Below are 10551 nucleotides of genomic sequence, written 5' to 3'. Positions count from 1 at the left end.
CCCCGACTAGCCAACAGGATGAGCAAATGTTGTGACGCCTCCTACCCCAGCGCAGTTGTAAACGAACTCAAGAATCAACTAAGAAGCTCCGGCCTGTCGTCCTAGCTTCTCAGGAGGCTGAGATCTGAGGAGCATGGTTCGAAGCCAGCCGGGACAGAAAAGTCTGTGAGACTCTGATCTCCGTTCATCACCAGCACCGGAAGCAGGGGGTCTTGCTCAAGCCACCACCACAGCACTAGCCTTGAGTAGGAAAAGCCGAGCGGGAGTTGATCCAAGCCCCAGTGTCAGCACAAATAACAATGACAGATACTGTGACTTGCCCCTACCGAGCGCATGCAGACATAACCATGTGCCAAGTACAGAGACAGACGGGGTGCCGGGGGAGAAGGCCTAGCATGTCAGCGGAGAGGCCTCCACTGGCAGGGCACAGATACTCCCGACTCGTAGTGTGTTTGTGTGCAGATGCCCTGGTATCAGAGGAGAGGTTTTCCAGACACAGAAACTCGGGAGCACAGTGCCCAGGGAGAGATGGATGGGAAGAGCCCCGCAGGCAGGAAGAGCAGCACGTGGTTATGAGGAAGAACACAAGTCCTTTGATAAACTCAGAAAAGCTCATTCACACAAAGCAGAATATCAAGGCCTGCTTCCTTGCTGCCAAAATGTAGGGAGCTACTTGGCCTTGTGCTCTGTCTTGGTCTCTGTTCTCTTTTTTTGGGGGGGTGGAGGTGGGGGGACTTGAACTCTGGGCCTGGGTGCTGTCCCTCAGTCTTCAGCTCAAGGCAAGCACTCTACCACTTGAACCACAGTGCCACTTCGGGTTTTCTAGTGGTTTAGAGATAAGAATCTCAGGGATTTTCCTGCCCTGGGTGGCTTTGAACTGTGATCCTCAGATCTCAGCCTCCTGAGTAGCTAGGATGACAGCGTGAGCCACCAGCACCTGGCAGCTCTATCCTATTTTAATCTACTTCCTTCTCTTGGCTCTTGCCCCCTTGCTTATCTGCGTTGATCTAGAGTAGCATGAGGTGTCTTGGCAGCACAATAAAATCCCAGAGCAGATAAAAGGAACCATGACATAGGGAGAGTGTGCAGCATGTCATGTGACTTCCCCGAGGGCACCTTCCAGGCAGCTGGCCCCAGTGCCCAGGCCCACTGGCTGCTGCGGTCCTGAGCTGGCACTTGAGGACTGAGGTTAGCACGCCTGCTGCCCGGGCGGGAAAGCAGGAGTGATGCCAGAGGGTCATGGTCTGGCTTGAGGGCCCCGCACAGGCATGCTGGGCTGGGCCGTGTCCAGGAAAAGTGGTGGCAGCTTCATGGGTTGGAGGAAAAGAGAAATGGGAAAAAAATTGCTAAGGTTCAGCTCTCTGGGGTTCTTCTGCTCTCCCTGGGTAGAAACCATAAATAGGAAGGCAAAGCTCTTCCAATGGTAGCTGACCTCTGCCTAGGGGCTAGACTGCATACCTAAAGACTCAGGGCTCCAGTCCCTGAGAACTAGGGGCCTGATGCTCCAGAAGCTCAGATTGGAGGTTTAACACTCTATTCCACAGCCACCTGTGGCCCAGCACTTGGCAACTGTTGCATTGCTTGGCTCCTAGCAGCACTGAGTAGCAGCAGGCAGTACCTGCTAGTGTCACAGCCTCTGAGCAGACACAGCCCTTGCCAGTGCAGTGTCACAGCTGTCAGGCTTGACATCTTGGAAACCTCAGCCCTGATAATGGCTGTGTTACAGCTCTCAGGACTAGGGTGTCTGGGACCCTTAAGCCTGTAAACCTTGGCAGCTCCCTGCAGCTCCAGCTTGGCCCTGTGTTTTCTCGTCTCTCACTTTGAAGCCTCCTGTCTTCAGCATCTGTCCTCTCTGCTTCTCTTACTTCTTGTCACTTTTCTCTTTTGGTCGGCCATGGGGCTTGAACTCTGGGCCTGGGCGCTGTCCCTCAGCTCTTCAGCTCAAGGCTAGCGCTCTACCACTTGAGCCACAGCACCACGTCCAGCTTTTTCTGCTTATGTGGTGCTGAGGAATCAAACCCAGGGCTTCATGCATGCAAGGCAAGCGCTCTACCACTGAGCCAACTTCCCAGCCCTTCTTGTCATTTCTTGTTTCTGCTCCGTCAGCTCTCTGGAATTCAGCAGCTGCTGTCACGCTGACACTGGGCTGCCCAGAGTAGGCAAGAAAAGACCTTAAAGACCCCCAAAGGTAAGAAAAGGTCATCTGGCTTTCTGTAGCTTTACCTCAGCCCCTGACCTCAATCCTGGGGACAGGAACCCTCTTTGGGTTGAGGCGATAACCCCCATTTCAACCCAGATTTGAAACAATCTGCAACATGAGGTGTTTCAAGTTTCATGCATTTCAGAGATGTCAGCATGTGACAGCATCTCACCCATCAGCCTTTGCCTCTGATCGCACACACCTGTAATGTGGGCTCAGAATCCAACTCGGTGGCAGAGAGCTTGCCTCACCTACGTGAGGGCCTGAGTTCCATCTGTAGCACCACAAAAAATATATGTGTGTATGTATACACTTTTAGCCATTTCCCAAGGCTTTTAGCCTTAAGTTTATTTAACAAATGATACATTGAACATCTGGGTGCCTGAGATAAATACAGCAGAGGTTCTTGTCTTCATTGTGCTGACATTTTCCCCAGGCAGACACTAAACAAAAAAGATGCTAAACAAGTAGCTTGGAACATTCAAAAGTACCATCAAAAAAAGCCAAAAGAGAATCGAGGCAGCAGGAAGGCCCGGGTGGCGTGGTTTAAGGATGGTCGGGGTGGGTCTCACCGAGCAGCCAACAGACAAGCAGAGACCTGCGGAACTGAGGCCTGTGCCATGTGCACTTCTTGGGAAAGAGCCTTCGAGGCAGCAGGCACAGCCAGTGCGAAGTCCTCCAGGTGGACGTGCACAGGACGAGTAGAACCCTGAGGAGGCTGACACCAAAGCCAAGGCAGCACCATTCACAGTAGCCGAGATCCACCCATGGGCAAATGGATACACACAATGCTGGTGCCACTGTGCATCCCGTGTAATATTTTTCAGCCACCAAAAGGGAGGGAATGTGGGGTGATTTGCTGTCCTTGTGCTCACTCAAATAGTTCAGAAGCAGAAGGATGGATGGTGCGTGACATCTAGCCTACTCAGAGTCATAGGCACAATAAACAAATAGGGCTGTCTATCAAGCTGGGGGGGGGCACTGTTTATCTACTGTTTATATGGACGAGGATGAAAAAAGCTGGGGTATCGATAGCCGCTGGTTCACAACCGTCCGTGGATTCATGCCACGGAACTGCACGCCTGGTTGAAATGATCAATATTCTGCTTTGTGTTGTCCCATAATAAGAAAAGCAAGGAGGACTGTGGGGCAAGTCACAGGAAACCAAGTCCCGGAGTTGGAGGGGTCAGGTTGTGCTATTGTGAAGATTCTGACCTCTGCTCTCAAGGAGGGGGAAGTTGTGAGAGGGGGTGGGGGAAGGATGTGACTCTAGCTGAGGCTGAGGGGAAATGCCAGGTGGAAAACTCCAAGTGTGCTTGCCACATGCTAGAGGCGGGGAGCTACTGTCAGCTGAGAGGATGCGTTGGAGGAAACACTGTAACAGTGACTGCCAGAGGAGGCAGCGGCGAGGAGGAGGAGGAGGAGGAGGAGGAGGAGGAGGAGGAGGAGGAGGAGGGGGAGGAGGAGGAGGAGGAGGGGGAGGAGGAGGAGGAGGAGGGGGAGGAGAAGGAGGAGGAGGAGGGAGAAGGAGGAGGAGGAGGGGGAGGAGGAGGAGGGAGAGGGAGGAGGAGGAGGGAGGAGGAGGAGGAGGAGGGAGGAGGAGGAGGAGGAGGAAGAGGAGGAGGGAGAGGGAGAGGGAGGAGGAGGAGGAGGAGGAGGGGGAGGAGGAGGAGGAGGAGGGAAAGGAAGGAGGAGGAGGAGGGAGAGGGAGGAGGAGGAGGAGGGAGAGGGAGGAGGAGGAGGGGGAGGGAGAGGGAGGAGGAGGAGGAGGGAGGAGGAGGAGAAGGAGGAGGAGGGAGGAGGAAGAGGAGGAGGGAGAGGGAGAGGGAGGAGGAGGAGGGAGAGGGAGGGTTCCTGGGTGTAGTGTGTGCTCTCTTATGTTTTGAATTGTTTTCTTCCATGTGCTTTTTTTTTTCCTCAAAGATACCTAAAGCAAAAGAAAAAAATGTAAGGAAAAGAAAAGCGGGAGGAGATTGAGAAGATCAGCAAAAAGAAGAAGTGGAAGAGGCCCCCAGGTCACTCCCTCTTCCAGAATGTCTTCCTCTCTGCAAGCCTGTTAGATGAGCAGTTAGAATCCCTCCCCAGAGTGGGCCAGGCCGGGGAACACACCTGGCAGGTCCAAAAGCTTCCTGCCTGGGGAGTTGTTGGCTGCAGCTCAGAGCCAGAGACAAAACTTCCCCAGATGGGAGTTGGGGTGTCCCACGGTTTTGTCCTGGCTTGTGGGTTGTGTCCAGGGTGAGGCTGTGACTAACCACACTAGCCACCAGGGGGCGCAGCCTCACCAGGTTTCAAAAGCCAGTGGGGTTCTGAGGGTTCATCTCACACTCTTGCCTTTCCGGTCGCCCTCCTGTGTCCAGCAGAGGATGTGGGGGCTCTTCAGCCTAGGATAGGAGCCCCAGTCTTCCCCTCCCCCCCCCCCACTCTGCACTGTTGGCCTTAGGTAAGTCCTTTCGCTCCTAGCACTGAGCTGAGCTGCTGGCAGGGGACTCGGAGCTCCCCATTCTGGTCCAGCCCGGCCATTCAGCATCAGTTTCCCTGCAGGATCCCTAATCCTGCTAGGCCCACGACCCCACATCCGACCCATCAGCAAGTCCTACCCACTTTTGCTTGGCCATGGCTCTAGCCAGGCTTGCCCTCTGGCTGCCACCACCCTGCCAGCTCTCCCCGGCTGCAGCAGCCTCTGCCTGTCTCCCTCACCTGTCTTCTCCCTGCCCCTCCCCTGTGGCCCGCGCTCTGCACCCAACAGGACCCCACTGAGTCGGAGTCCGTGACAGGCCCCTCTTCCCTGCAGTCTGCCATCTCAGTGGACCTCGCACCGTCCAAGGCCCCAGGTGTGACAGAAGAACTTCCCTTCGTGTGGCCTCCCTTGTCCAGCAGGCTGACCCAAGCTTGTGCACAAGAGCATAGCGGCCAAGGTGGCCGAGGTCCCTAGAGTCCTTAGGGCTGAGCTGTCACATTGGCACTTCCGCTGCTTTTTCTTTTTTTCTTTGGTCGGTCATGGGGCTTGAACTCTGGGCTTGGGCGCTGTCCTTGCGCTCTTCAGCTCAAAGCAAGCGTTCTACTGAGTGAGCCACAGTGCCACTTCTAGTTTTCTAGTGGTTTCTTGGAGATAAGAGTCTCACGGACTTTCCTGCCTGGGCTGAGTAGCTAGGATGACAGGCGTGAGCTGCCAGTGCCCGTCTCCACTCCCGCTGCTTTCTGTGGGCCAATGTATGTCACAGCACCAGCCTACTTCAAACATGGAGACAGAGATCCACCTCTTTCTGGGAATGACTGCAAACAATGGTATTTCATCCTTTTCTTTTTCCAAGACAAAGTTATCTATCTACCTACCTACCTATCTATCTATCTACCTATCTATCTATCTAGCCATCTATTCCTATATATGAGGGTCCTCCTCAGAGAGGGCAGTGAAGATGAAGAGTTGGGGCTGGGAAGGTGGCTCAGTGGTAGAGCGCTTGCCTTGCATGCATGAGGCTCTGGGTTTGATTCCTCAGCACCACATAAGCAGTAAAAGCCAGAAGTAGCACTGTGGCTCAAGTGGTAGAGTACTAGCCTTGAGCTGAAGAGCTCAGGGACAGCACCCAGGCCCAGAGATCCGGCCCTACGACCAAAAAACAAAAACAAAAGCCAAAACAGTGTCTGTCACATAACAAGTACTCAATAAACGTGAGCAGTTCCTCCTGTTATTTATGATTATCCAGCAGATTTGTCATTTCTGTTGCTGGTGCCCACACGTAGGGGCCGGCCCCGGGGTTATTTGCTGGAACCGATGAGCAGAAGACCGTGATTGGGGTTGGGTAAGACTTCAGCTGGGAGAAAAATAGAAACCTCACCAAGTGCATTAAGCACTTTAATTAGAGCCTCCTCCACGCCCCCATGCTGTCTGGCCACCACTTTTGCAGCCTCTATTTCTGTTTGGGCCTAGGTGGCTCTTTGAGACTGAATATTGGGGCATCATCTTCTGCCTGCACCCTGCGCCCATGTGCCAGACCTAGTGGCCTCCCACATGTCTCCTAGCTGCCTGCCTTAAATAGCATCCACTTGTTAAATGTTAATAAGAATCTTAGCGGGCTTACATAATAAGCGGGCTGCCCCCTGCACTTAGCAGAGATAGACCCCGGAAGGGGCTGCCAGCAGGGGGCGCTGCGCATACCCTCTCTTCCCCTCCCTTCCCCTAGCCCCAGAAGGGCTCTGGCCCCTCAGCCTTTCCATCCAGCTTTCCCAAGCAGCTTTTTCCTGAGGTTCTGAGGTGGCCCAAACTGGTCTTCCTGGAGACTCGGGAGAGTTTGTTTCCTTGCCTTTTTTGCCTCCAGAGGCCGCCTGCATTCCTTGGCTTGTGACCCTGCCTCCCATCCTCCAGCCTCTTGGTCCTAGCAATTCCACTTCTACAAAAACTCTCAGTTCTACAAAAACTCTAGAGTACCCACAGATGAGCAAGACTGTCCACCACAACAACATTGTCTGCCCTCAGAAAGTTCTGGAAAAGGGCAATGTATCCAGACATGACTGCCAAGGGATGAAAAAACAAGGAGAATACCAAGATGTGGGTGTTTTTAGAACATTTTGGGTCTTCCAGGCATAGTGGCGTATGCATATAATCCCAGCTACTTGGGAGGCAAGGTAGAAGGAGCATGAGTTTGAGGCCAGCTCAGGCAAAAGGTAGCAAACAAAATAAAAACCAAAAGGCTGGCAGTATGGCTCCGTTGGTCGAGCGCCTGCCTAGTACGCTGGAGGTCCTGGTCCAGACCATGGCTTGGGACAATAAATACAACAGATAGACAATCTGTGAGTGTACAACAAGCAAGGTGTGCAAGGCCACACCTCAGTGAGTGGTAACACGCGGTGACAGAGATCTTCCTGTTGTTCCAGAAACCTCATGGTGGCTACCGGAGCCCTGGGAAGAGAGGTTGAGGCAGGAGCGGCAGTGTCCCTGCTGCTCAGAAAGTATAAGACCCTCTCTGGCCGGGCGCGGTGGCCCATGCCTGTCATCCTAGCTACTCAGGGGGCCTAAATCTGAGGATCACGGTTCAAAGCCAGCCCAGGCAGGAAAGTCTGTGAGATTCCTATCTCCAAGAAGCCAGTAGAAAACTGGAAGTGGTGCTGTGGCTCAAGCAGTAGAGCTGAAGAGCGCAGGGACAGCGCTCAGGCTCAGAGCTCAAGCCCCATGACCGACAAAAAAAAAAAAAAGACCCTCTCTGTTGGCCAGCACAGTGCATTCTTTTGGCCAGCACTTCTGGTTAATCCTGACTTTTTAAGATATCTCCTCTATTCATTTACTTGTTTACTTACTTATCTATTGGTTGATGGACTGATTGCATTGGGGGCTTGAACTCAAGACCTTGCGCTGGCTAGGCAGGTAGTCTACCACTTGAGCCATACTCCCAGACCCTTTTATTTTTAGTCGTTTTTCAGATAGGGTCTCATGCTTATGTTAGGCCAGCCTGGACCACAATCCTCCTACTATGCTGCCCATGAAGCTGGAATGACGGGCACATGCCACCACGCCCAGTTTTTATTGGTTAAGATGAGTATGGAGAACTTTTTGCCTAGGCTGGCCTTAAGACGCCATCCTTCTGATCCCTGCCTCCCCAAGTGCTGCACCTAGGGCAGCGCCTGCATTTCTAATGCCTTGAAATCAGTCCTTGTGGCCCTTGTCCTGGGCTCGCCCTTCCTGGAGGAAACACCCACACATCCATTCTGCCTTGGCTGAACTGTCAGCTTCACCTGGAGGATGAGGGCCAGCAAGTTATACAAGGAGACCAATTTTGGCTCTAGATAGCTGTGTATGATGTGAATTTGAATGTGATACTGTATTAATTTATTATGCGCATAAATCAGAGATATTAAAATGATGATAAGGAGTTTTAGAAGATTTAAAAAACAAAAAGACAGACTGGGGTTGTAGCTTAGTTGTAGAATGCTTCCTTAGCTAGCATGAGCACAGGTTGGGGGAGAGAATAAAAGAAAGAAGCTGGGAGCCAGCCACACCTGTAGCTCTAGCTACCCAGGAGGCCGAGATCTGAGGATCGAGACTCAAAGACAGTCAGTCCAGCAGGAAGTTCCATTAGATGCTTATCTCCAACTAAACAGCAAGAAGCCAGGAGTGGAGCTGTGGCTCAAGTGATACAGTGCCAGCCTTGCATGCTGGAAGAAAGCAAAGAAGGAAGGAAGGAAGGGAGGAAGGAAGTAAGGGAGGAAGGGAGGGAGGGAGGGAGGGAGGGAGGAAGGAAGGAAGAAAGGAAGGAAGGAAGGAAGGAAGGAAGGAAGGATGGAAGGAAAGTAGGAAGGGAGGAAGGAATGAATGAAGGAAGGAAGGAAGGAAGGCAGGCAAGGCTGGCAGGAAGGCAGGCAGGAAGAAAAGCAGGAAGGCAGGCAGGCAGACAGGCAAGGAAGGAAGAAAGGCAGGAAGGCAGGCAGGAAGAAAGGCAGGAAAGCAGGGAGGAAGGCAGGCATGAAGGAAGGAAGAAAGGCAGGCAGCAGCCAAGTGAAGAATGGTGTGTTTTGCAGTGGGGAATGGGGACAGGTAAGTGCGGCCCACTGGGGGCCTGGCACCGACCAGAAGCTTTTGCTCTAACACACACACACATACACACACACACACACACACACACACACAGAGCCAACTGCTTGGTGGTTAATTGGAGAGAAGTGTTGTGTGGACGTTTTGTCTGGGCTTGGCTTCGAACTGTGTCCTCAGCTCTCAGCCTCCTGGGTAACCAGGGTTACAGGTGTGAGCCACAGGCGCCCGGCTAGAACTTGGACTCTACTGATGCGAGGAAAACTGTCTGGAGATCATGTGAGGGGGAGGGGCTTTCATGCATCCTGAGGGCCGGTGGGGCAGTGGGCAACAGAAGAAGGGAAAGATGGATTTTTCCAGACAACATTTGGTGTGTCTAAGGAGAGGCCCAGGAAATTTACAGCAGCTCTCTGAAGAGGCAGGTGACCAGAGTTCGATTCCCCAGCCCAGCAGGCTCCAGCCCGGCAGGACTGGCACGCAGCGCGGCTGATGAGAAATAAATGAGAAGGGTGGCCAAGCTCCTTCTTTGCCAATAAAAGTGAGTTGTGATTTGAAATTGGCCCCGTGTCTGCTGGAAGCGGGAGGGAAGCGGCTGGGGCCAGGAGAACTCTCTTCTGACACAGCTCCATTAGCAGGAAGTCACCAGGGCTCCAGTGGGCAGCAGAGGGAACTGCGGGAGGGGAGGGATTGCGGGGGCAGGGCCGCCTGGCCACCGAGGGACAATGCACTCAAATGCAAAGCCCTAGCTCCAGCACAGGGTTCCAGAGGGCTGGGTTAGCCCTTCCTCAACCTTGAGCAGCAGGTTGCCCAGGGGAGGGCATGTGTGTGTGTGTGTGTGTGTGTGTGTGTGTGTGTGTGTGTGTTAGTCCTGGTGCTTGAACCCATGGCCTAGGTGCTGTCCCGGAGGTTTTGTCTCTTTTCCCTTACTCAAGACTAGTGTTCTACCACTTGAGCCACAGTTCCACTTCAGGCTTTGTGGTGGTTAATTGGGGATAAAGCTCTCATGGACTTTTCCTGCCCGGGCTGGCTTTGAACCGTGATCCTCAAATCTCAGGCTAGGATGACAGCGTTGAGTCACCGGCTCACCGAGCTCTGCTCGCTGCTTTTGATGACCCTTCCAGGCTTTGTCTGAACCCAGGTCCCGCTCGCGCTGGGTGGGCCATAGAGGACTCGCGCCCTCATGCAGAATCATGCAGCGACATCCTGTGGCTTTTGGCCTTTGAGTCATAGGCTCCTTTGGGAACTTATGTATTTACTTGCTATGGTGTCAGTTCTGGGGCTGGAACTCAGGGACTTGCCCTTGTTAGGCAGATGTTTTACCACTTGATCCACACCCCCAGCCATTTTGCTTTAGTTATTTTTCAGATAGGGCCTTCCTGTTTTTCTCTGGACCGCCATTTTCCTTACCTATCTTCCTAAATAGGCGGGATTCCAGACATGTGTCACCATACCCAGTGTCAAGTCTATTTTTTGTATTTTGGGTTTTTTTTTTTGGAGGGGGGCTTTCACTTTTGATACTGGGGATTGAACCCAGGACGTTGTACTTGCTAGGTAAGTGCTTTGCCACTGAGCTATATCTTTTGAACAGATCACCCATGCAGCCAAGAGGAAGGATGTTTGGCAGTAAGAGAAAACTGTGGGGGAAACATCAGGAGCGATAGACCAGGAGAGAAAGAAGGAAAATGGCCTTTCGCTTTGTGTAAGGACAGAGGGTGGAAGGGAAAAGATGAACTGTGCCTTTCTGGATGCTTGGCCAGCCGGCGGTCATCACTAAGATTTTGTTACTGTTGCTGTTTTCTTGCTGCTGAACCAGCCTGTTTCTCTGTCCTCT

Source organism: Dipodomys spectabilis, unplaced genomic scaffold (assembly GCF_019054845.1).
Source record: "Dipodomys spectabilis isolate Male_0828 unplaced genomic scaffold, ASM1905484v1 ptg000054l, whole genome shotgun sequence".
In the NCBI taxonomy this organism is placed as follows: domain Eukaryota; kingdom Metazoa; phylum Chordata; class Mammalia; order Rodentia; family Heteromyidae; genus Dipodomys; species Dipodomys spectabilis.
The sequence above is the reverse complement of the archived record's forward strand: the minus strand, read 5'-3'. Positions refer to the sequence as shown.